The sequence below is a fragment of the Chlamydotis macqueenii genome, chromosome 13 (genome assembly GCF_036417535.1).
Source record: "Chlamydotis macqueenii isolate bChlMac1 chromosome 13, bChlMac1.mat, whole genome shotgun sequence".
Classification (NCBI taxonomy): Eukaryota; Metazoa; Chordata; class Aves; order Otidiformes; family Otididae; genus Chlamydotis; species Chlamydotis macqueenii.
Genome location: NC_141568.1, coordinates 10,382,563 through 10,395,811, shown reverse-complemented (window position 1 = coordinate 10,395,811; position 13,249 = coordinate 10,382,563). Strand labels below are relative to the sequence as shown.

At 38.5% G+C, this 13,249-nt stretch overlaps 1 protein-coding gene across 5 annotated transcripts in view; it reads right to left on the bottom strand.

Moving 5' to 3' along the window:
- The window catches only part of GARRE1 (granule associated Rac and RHOG effector 1), a 61,209-nt gene that overhangs the window by 31,699 nt on the left and 16,261 nt on the right, over window positions 1-13,249 (bottom strand). Inside the window, exon 1 of one of the 5 annotated variants that reach the window (XM_086757806.1) lies at window positions 1,115-1,991. The exons of 3 other annotated variants lie outside the window; for them this stretch is intronic. The gene's annotated coding sequence lies outside the window, so the exon portion shown is untranslated. Of the gene's footprint in view, window positions 1-643; window positions 913-1,114; window positions 1,992-13,249 lie in introns of those variants that run through there. One more of the 5 variants, XM_086757804.1, reaches the window with a different exon arrangement.

Sequence of the window (13,249 nt, the reverse complement as noted above, 5' to 3'; positions counted from 1 at the left end):
ATGGAATAATGAGAAGGTTTAAGATTTTAACTCCTGCAGCATCCTGGTATACTTCTCTAGGCATATGTTGTCAACAATACGCAAGATCAAAAGGAAGGGAAAGTTGCACTAACAATTTTTTAAAAGCAGTTACAAGTTGGTGTTATCCCTTTATTAAACTCACTGCTGAATATTTTTTAATAATTCTCCCATCCTAGACTGACAAACTTAAGACTATCATTAATCCCTAGTGCAACCCTTACACAGTTAAGAACTGTGGAAGGCTATTATTGCAGAGCTCAGGGGGAGTAATATTTTCTAACCTTATCCTTTTTTAAATAATTTAAGAATTAAGCAAATGAAACCTTTTTTCACACACCATAATTTACTGCAGAAATCTGAGACTCCCATTCATTTTATTAATTTACTAAATCAACAGATACAGGTCCCTAATTTTTTTTTTCAGTACAACAGCAGACAAATCTGTCTATATCCCAAGATTAGCTGAAAAATACAACATACGCATCCCATTTCAGATGACGGACAGCATCTATCATGTGAAAGGTATTATATGAGGCAGAATTGCCTAACAGATTGGCCTAAAAAACACTCTCACCAGACATGAAAGTAGGGAGGAAATACAGCTTCTAGTACTGCTCTGCACCTGCTAGCAAACTGGTGCAGCTGAAGAGCCAAGGGCACTTTATTGAAGGCATTTGTAGGAAGGTGAACACTGCCTCAGCAGTGAGAAAGTGTCAGTTTGCAGCAGGATATGTTCAAGGCCAGGCTGAAGGAACTGAAGTTTCTGGAAAAAAAGATTTTTAAACCCTTGCCCTTAGCCAAACACCACTCTTAACTGGACAAACCAAGCTCTTAACTGGCTTGGCATCTCATGATCATGTTTACAGGTTGGAGTCACACGTCCATATAATGGTCACAGTTCTCCGAGGAGCTCATTTACGTAACTTTTATATGCACATTTTATATAAACACACACACATATATATGTATATTTATACACGTGTGTGAGATGAGATTTTTTTAATGCACTATGAATTTATAGCTTGTTAATTAATCTCTCCTCAGTCATTTTCCTTTCTTCTGTGGCAGTCAGAACTGCATTGACCTAATTTACCTTTTATCCCACCAGGTAGGTGAGGGTAGGAAAGCCCACACCAGTGTCCTGAACAGGTAACTTCCTACAGTGTTCCTCGCTTGAGAGGAAACGTTCTATTTTTTGAGACTGCAAAAGACACTAATTAACAATGTCAGTACATTATCAGAAAGAAAGTATAATGTGGAGAAATACAATTTGTTCAATCAGTTTATCTAGTCCTAGCTATTAATCACACTTTAGGCCACTCTCTCCCTCTTCTACACATACACATAACTCGATTTGATCAAATAAGGACATTCTTTTCCTCACAGCAGCAATTGCAAGGAACCAAGCTAATATCAAGAAGTAATCCATAACACGATTTTTTCCCTGAGCACTTAAAAGACTAATCCAGATAACAGGAAGGAGCCCTTTAATTCAACAACAAAATGTTCCTCTAGCTATTAAGTTTGAGATATGAAATCTGTATTAATATTGTCAAAATGGTTGGGGGAAGAAAGATTTTTCTCTTCAGTCAACATATCTTGTTTCCACCTGTCTGAAGACAGCAATTCATTCACATAATGTGTTTTTGCACATACATATCATATACAAATCCCACAGATAAAGCAGCAGCCAAGACACAGCAGGACAAAACAACATATAGAATCAGATAGTCTCACACCCATTAAAACGACACACATTTTTCAGGAAGTCATTGCTACAGATGGTTCTGCTTCTGAGATCTAGAGCAAATTTTCTTTTGTATTCACACTTTTTAAAACACAATAAACAGAAAAAAAACACAGCAGAAACTCCCATATGCATTTCAGCATCTCACAGTACTTTAAGTTGATTACTGTCTTTCCTAACTACTTTATATGTCTCTCCATATTCACACCAAATGTGTCAAAATGTAATAAACTCATTAAAAATGGAATTTTCTAGGAGGTCTTGATATCATGCATAGCTGGAAATAGTTTTCTCCTTGCTTTACAAGCTATGGTGCCTGACAGTAGAAAGTATGATTAAATTGGTTTTCTTGATTGCATATAAAAGCATATAACAAAAGTTTGTTAATTTATATGCATTGTATAAATAAATTGGTGATTATTTTCCCTAAGTAGACATGAATTTCATATTGCAGAGGAACTTAAGAAATGATGATGAAACATCTAAATGTTAATTAGTGCCAGAAGTAGAAAAAGCAAAGAAGAATGGGTTTTCAAGCTATGCAGCTCTGAATTAGACAAGCCTATTAGAGATGCGCTACAATTTGGTGATTCTGATTACACACTGAGCCTTTCAGGATCAAACTAGGACAATGAACTGATCATTTGAAATGGTCTGATATTGAGCCAATACATAAAACTTCTCCATCCTAAAAGAATATAAATGTAATTAATAGAAAAAAGTGTCCTATTCTCTACAGCTGTAAACATGGTAAATCACTGTGTTTTACTCAGACTATTTCACAGTCAAACCTGCAGGTACTTACTAAATTCCTCAACTTCAATATTCCCTTGTAATAAAATAAACATAAAAGCTTAAAGAGGACAGCTTATATCTTCAGCATCTAAAGAGACATTTATTTAGAGAGAGGAGAGCTACAGTTCTCAACATTTCTCAACCCTAGGCATGTGGGTAATGCTACATATCTTACACTTTCTATAATGAGATCCCCAACATGCTACATACAAAATAAACATTCTTCCTTTTGCATCTTTTCCTGAAAAAGTGAAGTGGAGAATGTTCCCACGCTCTCCCATCCCTTTCCCAGCTCTACAGTTCCCCCACTGCTCTTGGTGCATGGACTAAAAGTGGGTGCTCCGTACTGTAACTATATGAACTTTATGCCAATCTAACTCTTGCCATATTGGGGGGTGGGGGGGGTGGGAGGGGGGTGTCAAAATGTTTCATTCCAGTGATACAAGAACAGGATGTTATCAGCCCAAAATATAAACCTTAAGCTTCTACTTCATTTTGCAGAAAATAGAAATATTCACAGAAATCAAGTCTAGAAAGTATCAAAAAAGTTAGCTTGCTACAAATAAAGAAATTTTATTCCTTCCTTTATGTAAGACCAAACCAGTGTTGTTCATATACCATTAAACATTATAAATAGTATGAAAACAAGCTCCACACTGAACACTATCCTGTTGAAAGCTGTAAAACAATACTGAAAAAGCTCACCACATTGTTTATGTTCTTGCTTTAAGGAGTTAATGCTATAGTTAAGGAACTGCTACTAGTTTGAACTATTTGAACTTCCACAGAGAATCAAGCAGACATCTGCCTGAGCTGCTCTAAAAATGGCCACATTTACATACAGGAAACAGAAATTGCATGAGAATTAGTGCATATGCAAATCAAGTTCACTATTCTTTTTTAAAATGTAACATCCAAATTTTTTTCCTTATATACTTCCCAGAAAAGCATATTTTCTCCAACTTTGCTGATTGCAAGAGACAAATTAACAGGGAAGACTTTCAGACATGTGGAATTTGGCATTTCCCAGCTTCTGCTTTGGAGCAGCAACAAGGGGTCTAATCCCCCATCTGTCCCATTTGGGATTACCCTGCTAGAAGAGGCAACTTTTTCCCTGAACCAACACAGGAAATTGAGCAGAGGAAGCAGCGAGTAAAATGTACAGGTCTGTCACTGGTTAGTGTAGTTACACAATTACCCACACCATCAACTTCCTTTCAGCCAACTTCATTTGCTATCTACACGAATGCTTTGCAGGCCATACTGCCTTTAAACCCTTTAAAAAGGGTTCTGATCTCAATTTAAAAAACTGCTTGCAAGAGTATTCTTTATGAATGGTGGTGTCCTTTCAGTGAATGTGCAAAACAACATATATGAGTAAGATGATCCAAAATGCCTGAGCTGAATTTTTTGAAAGTAACACCTCCAGATATTGTACACTGGTTTTAATTTTATGAGATACAGATTCCAAATCTCAGGATTAATTTAACATTGCAAGCACCATTCATGTAAAACAAACAAACATGAAAGCAACTAAATTCAATTAATGTTCCAAAAAAAGTAACTCCAAAAGAAACAATCCAGAACAGCCAGATTGCTTACTAGGGAAAAGCCTGAACAAACAAAGCCTACTGCAAGGCCAAAAGGTCAGCAAGCTGCTAGAGCCAAGGGCCTCCTGTTGAGAACACACCAATTCCCTCTCACATTTAGTTACTCAAATCTCATACAAATCCAAAAGTTACTCCACTATGAAAGGCATCCTTCCACCTTCAAGTTCTGCTGTCACTAATGTGTACGGCAGATCCATCACCTGGCCAGGCCACCCAAAATCCAAACACGGGTACCTGAGGAAAAAAAAACCAAAACAAACAAACAATATCCCAAACAGTCTTCAACATCTGAACAGCAAACTGGGAGCAGAACTGCAGGGGAAGCCTGTACGCTACTTCCTGAGGACTAGTCTGCCCTGTCCCCACCACGAGCTAGTAGCTCAGAACTCAAAAAGTTACCAGCCAAGGCCCAAGCAACTACAAATGTCCTGGCCAAGGAAACTCAACAGCCTAAAGCAGTGACTCCCGGCTGGGAACGATATCCGGCTCAGACCCAAAGCCGAGTGTGCAGTGTATCTACCACAGGACAGGCTCTGCCACTCTGATCACCTTGAGCACCACACTGGCAAGGGCGAAGGCAAGGAGAAAATGATAGGAAGGACAGATGTGACAACAGCAAGGGATTCTGGAGAAGGGAGCCCTGAGAGGCCCATCTATAAAAAGGTTTCAAACCAGTAGTCCACATGAAAGCACAGACACAGTACTCAAACAGGAGAAATGGAAAGAGAGTCCTAGATAGGGCCCTTGTACCAGTGTGCTCAGGGCACAAATTGACCATATCCATTAAAAAAATACTAGAAATTGCAATCCACACATCAGAGACTCAATATAAAAGAATATTATAATTTCAGTAACAAATCTTGTAGCCTGAGAAATTAAATTCTGACTTCAACTGCATCATCTCCACCACTCTCAGTTAATACACTACACCTATTAAAACTTCCCTAAAAACAACATCTGTATAATATATACAATCCATCCACAAACAGAAAATGCACAGAATTAAGTGTGGGGGCTTTTAAAATTTGTTTTCATCTTTAAATGCTGTCTTGGACATAAAACTTTTCACAACAATACAAGAGCTGAAACTTTTGAAAACTGAACTTCTCAGTCGACAAGAACAGCCACCTCCAAGTAATGCTGACTGGCAGAAAATATGCATTAATCTCTGACATCGACTAAGTTATTTTGCACCTGTAATTTCATACCAACACATCATAAATACTTAAAGCATGCAAATGCTTTTACAGGGGTTGACAAGTATCATTATCTTCACCATCACGGCAAACGAGGCTTACAGTTTCTCAGGACTCGCTCCGCGCAGCTGTCAGGATGCAGGCACACAAAAAAGCCCCAGCAGCCCGCCAACGCCAGCAAGGAGAGGACGCATGTCCTGGTAGCTCAGTCTATTGGCAGGCAACACACGTCACCAAACCCTGATTGCTTTTGGTCAGGTGCCCGTACTTCAGCTACAAAGCCAGAAAAGAAAACCAACCTCGCTTTTCAAGGCTGATAGCCTTTCTAATAGGGTGGGCTGCAGCCACTATAAGACCTGTGCACCTCCTGTAAGTTTTTTTTTTTCATTTCGTGGCGGTTTTTTTTGTTTAGGTCCAGGTTCGTGTTTTTTTTGAGGGGTGGGGTGTTTTTTTTTTTGTCATCCAAGTTGCAGAAATCTCATATTAAAGGAGGACAGGGGAAAAGGGAAGAAAGACAGAAATAGCCTGTTATACCAGTATCATTTTAGTTCTTGTTAGCTCATTAATTGCTTCTTGGGATTCCTTTTTGGCTGCCTGCCCAGAACAGTTGGAGGAAAAAACAAAACAAAACAAAAAAAGTAGGCAAGCCAATCCTTGGTGAACCCATGAAACTCCTGTTGGAAACATCCTCTTTCCAGGGTCTCCCCTTCCTAACGCCAACCCGCCAGACGCTTTGGCCTGCTCTCCTGGCTACTCCAGGGTTAAATGGGTGCCAATAGCCACAGTCTTAAAACCAAATCAGTGTCTTCCCTCCCACCAATTGGGGACCACAGCTCACAGGACATGCTCTACATGGACTCCGTAATTAGCATAGTTTAACTAGAATCACCAACTTGAGCATCCCATTTAAACATATACAAATCTAAACAGACCTATTTATTAATACGGAAACTGATCTCATTTACCAGTGAGGCAATTACATACAGAAGCATGGAGATTTGTTAAATCTAAGCGGAAGGCTCTAGTAACTTTGTTTTATTCCCTCAAAGGCCAATTTCACTGATGAACTATTTACCTAATATTTACAGACACTCTCTAAACTCATTTATTATGTATTTGTCTACTGCCTTTTCTCCCTTCAAAATGACTCTCCTTAAAACAAAGCTATTAACTTATTTGTGCCAATTTCTGCCTTTCACACTTACACTGACAAATCCTCTAGAGGCACATCTATGCTAGATACTCTAAATGACAAGCAAAGACAAAAATACCTCCATGTCCTGCCCAAAAAAACCCAAATCACTGAAGGCTTTGTTATGAAAACCACTCAGAAGCAGAGAAAACTGGAAATGGCTGAAGATCACCAAATTTCTGAGCTAGGCGAGGACCGAGGGTCTTGGCTGCTCAGCACTACCCACATCACTTCAAACTCAACCCTTCAGAAAAGAATCCAAAGCACTGAACTGTGTAACTGCGCTCCCTATGAAATACACAGGGAAGGTGGTATCTCCAAATCAGATTCTGTATACCAAGTTGGATTTTTCCGAGGCAGAGCCTACAGTCAGCGCATCAGGAGACCTCTTAGATTTTGTTTGGAGTAAAACACGTAACACACCAAATAGCACTAACTCAAGTCTCAGCAATAAGATATGACAGCAAAAGGAAAAGCTGGTGAAAGGAATGTGTTAAACTAGACCTTGTTTCAAACTTCGGTGCCTCCCTGAATGTCAAAAATAGATGGCTGTGTCAGATCAGGATCACTGCTTCAATCCTCCTTTGGCAACAGGCGCTTACGTTATCTATTTTGAAAGCAGGACCAGTTCCCTTTTGAAAGGGCACTGTGGGTGCAGAAGAGAAGGAAAAGAAAATAACATCTATTCTTTTGATACAGCAGCCTAACAAAGCAATTTGCACACAGCATGAGAAATTCCCATGCAATGTGACTGTCAGCCAGAGGAGACTCAAGACTCCATCTCCCAGAAGGATGCACTTAACATCAGCCACAAGCACACTCTCTTTTGCTCTCTCAGAGCTGTATAACATGCTAAGATGAAGAAAAGACTCATGGGACCATAGTGACAGTGAGCACGAACAGCACAAACTTTCTGCAGAAAAGGCACAGCTCGGCCTCCCAGAATAGATTGCCTACAGAATTCTTCGATGCTGGCCACTACCTGCAGAACTGCTTGAGAAGAGATGCCTGCTCACGCTGAAAGCCAGCTGCTTGCAGCCAGTCATCAGAAAAAGGGCACTTTTCTTCAAAACGTAGTGGAGAACTGAAGGCCACAGTTTCAGGGAAGGGATGGAGAGCTGACAATTTCTAAAAAAGTCTGGAAAACAAGTTAACATCTCTTCCTATAAATGGCCTTTTTCAGCCACAGATTTCATTTCCTGCTGAAGGGAAGGCAGGAAGAAAAGGCTGAAGTCGAGATAGATTCAATTAAAGCACGTGTGGAACAGCAATATTACTTGGTCAGGCTTGAGCATCGTGGTCCAGTTATGGCCATTTGAGACAAGCCTCCTCCACCCACCCTCTCCCGAGTCTTTCCTTGCAAACCCACCCAGCAGATCAAACATGCACTTAAAGTCCTTCTAAGCTCCAGCAGAAGCCACCTACGTTAGACTATCCTTCTTCACCCTGTCACTCCGGATCACAGTTTCACTTCTAAATACAGTAAGCGCAAGGAGTCTAGGATGGTATTTCCTTGCTAAAACTTAACACAGAAAACAAGCATTAAGAAAACAAAATTCAGTTGTTTCTCAGTTCTGAAATGGCAACTACAAAAATCACAATTTCCCACGTTTCTGCAAAAGACCAGCTTTCACATGGTTGGGGGTTACATGATACGACAAACAACAAAAAACCTCCAAAATCCTACAATCGTATAATCTCATAGCAGACATCTTAAACCTGGAAATAGTTTAATCTTTGGGCTCACTTCAGCATACAATTAGATCCAATAAAGTTAGTGGTGTCTCTCACACACTCAAGCGACTTAAATCTCCTTGGTCAAATCATGAATTGCAGCTTTCCAGCATAAGGAAACGCCATATGTATTTTCCAGTATCATTCACTGGGAAGAGAGGTTTTTAAATACACACTGTAAAATATGTGCTAAAAATTTCTACTAAAACTTCTAAAAGAGGTTTAGGAAATTGCCTAGAAGAGCTCAGTTACTGCCGAGTCAGTACAGATCAAGAAACGAAGCAGACAGCTCTATGTAGAGCTTTATTCCTACCGGCTTAAAATTATTTGTCCATGGACCCAAATACTGCATAAAAATCTCCTGCACCTAGAAAAACAGGAATAATTCCCACCCTTTGGCAAAGTACTTAGAGAAATAATTGAAAGACATGCTATAAACACTACCTTCAATACATCTTCTTTCAAAAGCTGGGTTCTTCTCAGGCAGTTTTCATTGCCTCAAACAAATCATACCTTAAACAAGACTTGGAAAGACAAGTGCTAGTAAGAGCCAAAGTCAAATGTTTACAGTGTTTAGGCATGACACATTCCATGCACTTTTATATATATATATATATACATACACACACGTGTGTGTGTCTAATATATATTCACATATACAAAGAATGGCATAACTTTACAGGACTGAGGGACTAAAATAAGAGACCAGATTCATTATGGATAAATTTATCAACTCCTACATGGAAAAACAATCCTAGCCTCACATACAAAAAGATGGGCTCTGGCCCGATTATTACCACTTAGGAAGATGATCTCTGTGTTACAACTGACTGTTTTTGCTAAAGTGTCAGCCTGATGCTGAATAGTAGAGTCAGAAGAGTAAATCTTATTTTACAAATTATTAGTAAAGGAATTTGGAAGGGAGCAGCAGCATTGGGAAAGCCAGAAACAAAATTATGTCACTGCATAAATCCACGGTTTACCCACACTTCAAATTTAGCGTGCAGTTCTGGTCTCCTTATCACTCTTTCTTCCAGAGGGGCTCATTTGGCTTACTAAACAGACTAACCACGGGCTCAGGAAATCCTATGTGCAGCAAATCACTGAAGACAGTTTTAAATTAGTGTAGCCCACAAATTCACCCTGTTCTTGCCTTTCCCTAGGTATCTCTTTACAACCTCCATGAGATAAAGAAGGTTGAGTCGGATCAATTTTGCAATCTGAATCAGAGTGGCCACTTTTACCTTCTTATTCACTCCAACTTCATGATCATCGAAAGGAGTATATCACAATGACATACTGTTTACAGCTGCTCTGGAAACAGCAGCATTCCCTCATTGATAAATCAGCTGTTAATTTTTAGACAAGGCTTCCAGCCATTCTGCTCTTGCAAACATAGATACATTTTACGAATGCCGCAGTTCTCACACTTGTTAGCATACACACATTTGATTTTTTCCACTGAAATAAATATCCCTAAATCAAACTTCTGGGCTGTTTTAACTGAGTTTGTGATGCTATGCAACTTTAAAAAGAAAACCCAAGCTCAGAGTAGTATTTCAAGACAGTGAAAATTACAGATCATCTTCACATTTACAGCTTTTCTATGAAGAAGGAAGTTTTGAGTTCTAGAAACATAAGACAGATTATGTACTGAAAATCCTGTAAAGCTTGTATGTGATTTTTCATCTTTTTTTTTGGCCTGTTTGCAGCAAGAATGATGAAAGCTTTCAAAACATTTGGAGTAACACAACAGCAACAATCTTTCCTTTCCCAAATTACTATGCTGCTTCTGAATTCTCAACACTTGCCACAGTCTACAACATTCTCTTTATACTAGACTGCATCAAAAAAAAAAAAAAAGAGAAAGAAAAAGCCCTACAAATGTGTTTTCTTCATTGTATTAAATCTACTAATCCTAACCCACTCATATAAATGAAGTGGCTATTATTAGCACGCATTTCCACATGTAAACTATTCACTTTTTTGTATTTATTAAGTATTTTACCATACTGTTTCTTTGTGACCAAAATTAAAACCTAATCCACTCTTCATTAATATATTTATTCTCTTCAGTACACGGCAGAAGCTTTATCTATCTCAATGTCTGCCTTCTCCCCCAACTCATTCATTCCAAACTCTTCTACTCAAAAAGTATTAAGTATTCTAAAATTGTATTAAATTCATTTCCAAAAATAGGAAACAGGAGTACGTATCAGAAAAACTGACATCAGCACACACACTTACTGTCTCATGACAGTTGCAGCCATGAGCCTCTTTGTCATCTAGCTAATACAGCGATTCACGTCTCTGTACCACGACTCCCGCGTTCTGAGAGCAGACTTTCCAAACGGTTTATGGGCTTACTGTATTTGAGCAGCAGTAGAATCATCACTGAACAGCTGGAGTTTTGCCCAGGAAAACAAACTGTATTCTATACTGAAGAGAGGGACATGATGATTAGGCCTTTCATATCCCTCTCGTGTTGAAAATTATGAATTATCAGAAAACTGTAATCATGAAAATGTTAAACTGAGGAGAATGTATTTTTACAGCAAATGAACATAATTATGTTTACCATATTTGGGCCCAAAGCTGGCTGGCAATTCAGCCTGTATAGACAGAAATATCTGATTCACTGTCACAGGATATGAATAAACCAGAGCAACCCAGTGTGAATAACACTCTCCCTCCTATAAGGAAACCAAACATCAGTGTGTACATACTACTCCAAAAGCACCATATAATACAACTGTAAATAGCAACTTCATAAATAGTAGTAGTTGCATAGTTTTAATCTTAATTCTAAAAATCATTCTTTAACTAGATCTTTGTAACAGGAGACTTTTGAAACTGTCAAAATGCTTTATTTCTAATAAGTGTACAGTTTTTAATATATTAGATTATGTAGGACCAATTTCTGTAGCTGATGAAGGAACAGTGGTGCAAGTAATTTGAGATCATAAAGATTAAAAAAGTAGAAACAGTAGCATGCATACTTCATAACCTTTCCTCATTTTTCCTAATCAAAAAAGCTGCTTGTGTGTCTTGGGCACAGCATTCTTATCCTCATTAAGACCAAAATTTATAAGTTTTAATTAAATATAGATGAGATTTTTTAAATAGCACTTACTCATCCTGCATAGTTGAGGTCAAAACATGATTAGTTATAAGATCAAATATAGCTCCCTTCCAGTTTCTAAATCTCTAATATAAATCAAAAGGAAAAATATAGCCAAATCTTGCCAACTATAACCTTTCCCCCTTCAAGAACAACCAAAGCTTAGTGCTTATCAACTGTTCTGCCTGCTTTACAAAGCAGACAACTAAAAAAAAAAAATCCTTCCTTGAGTTGCTCAATCTTCTGCAAATGCCATTAACAACTGGTTCAAACCTAAGTCAAGCACCAGAGACAAAAGGATTTTTCTCTTGCCCTTCTTCAGCAAGCCCCTGTATTCCAGCAAGCATCACCCCACCTTCACCACAATGGCAACAGCTCACATCTTCGAGACTCCAGTATCTAGTGCCTTCCCTTAGCTGCTTCAGTAATCCTGCTTTCTATGTCAGTTCACAGAATAATTTGTTGCCTTTTATCTACACAATGTAAATGCCAAAATAGGCCACAGGTCAATTTAAAATCAAAAAGCTGAAGGCTGAGAAATGCTAGAGCAATCCTAGGTCTTCTCCATCCACTCCATACACTGACACAGCTGTAAGAAATTTCTGGTCTTAAAAGCAGTTCGTGTCTGGGGTTTTGCATTTTGTATTGCTAACAAATACATACGTGCAATTCTGACGGCACGTCTCAGCAGCACGCATAGCTTTTCTAGCTTCCGGCCTTAAGCTGCTACATCAAGTATACAGCATGGAAAGGCATACAACAGTCAAACTGATGTTCAGATAAATCCCGATGTGATTTGACTGATGTAATGCGGTTTTTCCTTTAAAAAATGCATTGTCCTTGGGTTAAAAATTATTCCCCAAAGAACTCTCCAAATATTTCCCAGTAAAATTATCAATTCTTAAATAATCATCAATCCGAATTTACAACATATAAGGCACAGTTACACCACCCTACAACATCCTGAAAGAAGAAGTACTGATAGTTTTATATAAACTACTAAGCCCTCAATCATGGGCATGATTTGTCACCAGGTCATGTGCCAAAATTCCTGCACTGAGTTGTGCAAGAAAATTTTTGCCCAGCAGAGGATACAATGCATATTTATGCTGGTATAATACATCTTTAAAGAGAAATAATGTTATGTTTTAATCCATAAAACAAATTAACATGATGCAATTGATCTATTCAATAGAAATCAAACATCGATAAGCAAACCTGAAGACTTAAGCTTAAACTTTATTATTTGTTAGATCTTTCTGCAAACTCACGTGTTCTCACCTGAAGCACCTAGTACCAACAGTCCAAGATATCACACGCATGCATCCCATGGAAGATCGTAACATCACACCTAATTAAGTACATGCAATGACATCTCTCAATATTCATTAACAAAGCTGAATTTTGTTCACAAATGAGGACTGGAAAGAAACATTTAAAATTTTAAGTGGTATCTTCTGATGTGTCAATTATATTTAAAAATTATTATCTACATGAAAGACTAGGCTTACATTAAATGATGTGTAGGTGATTTAAGCCATGCTGACAGTCCTTCCCAGCAACTTATGTTGACAAAGGGCTTTCTGCAGCAGAAATTGCGACACAGTAAAGCTCTGCCAGCCGTAAGACACTGCAAAGATGCCAAATACATTTAAGCAATGTTTCAATACCAGCTGATGCATCTATTACAGATCTGGCCTGACCCCTTTCAAATATATTTCCTAAGTATTAGAAGTGGAAAAAGTGACCTTTTCGCCACCAGGGCTGTTTGCGCAGAGGGCGTGCTGACAGCCAGGACCACCCCACTGGTACCAAGCACTGCCCATGACTAAT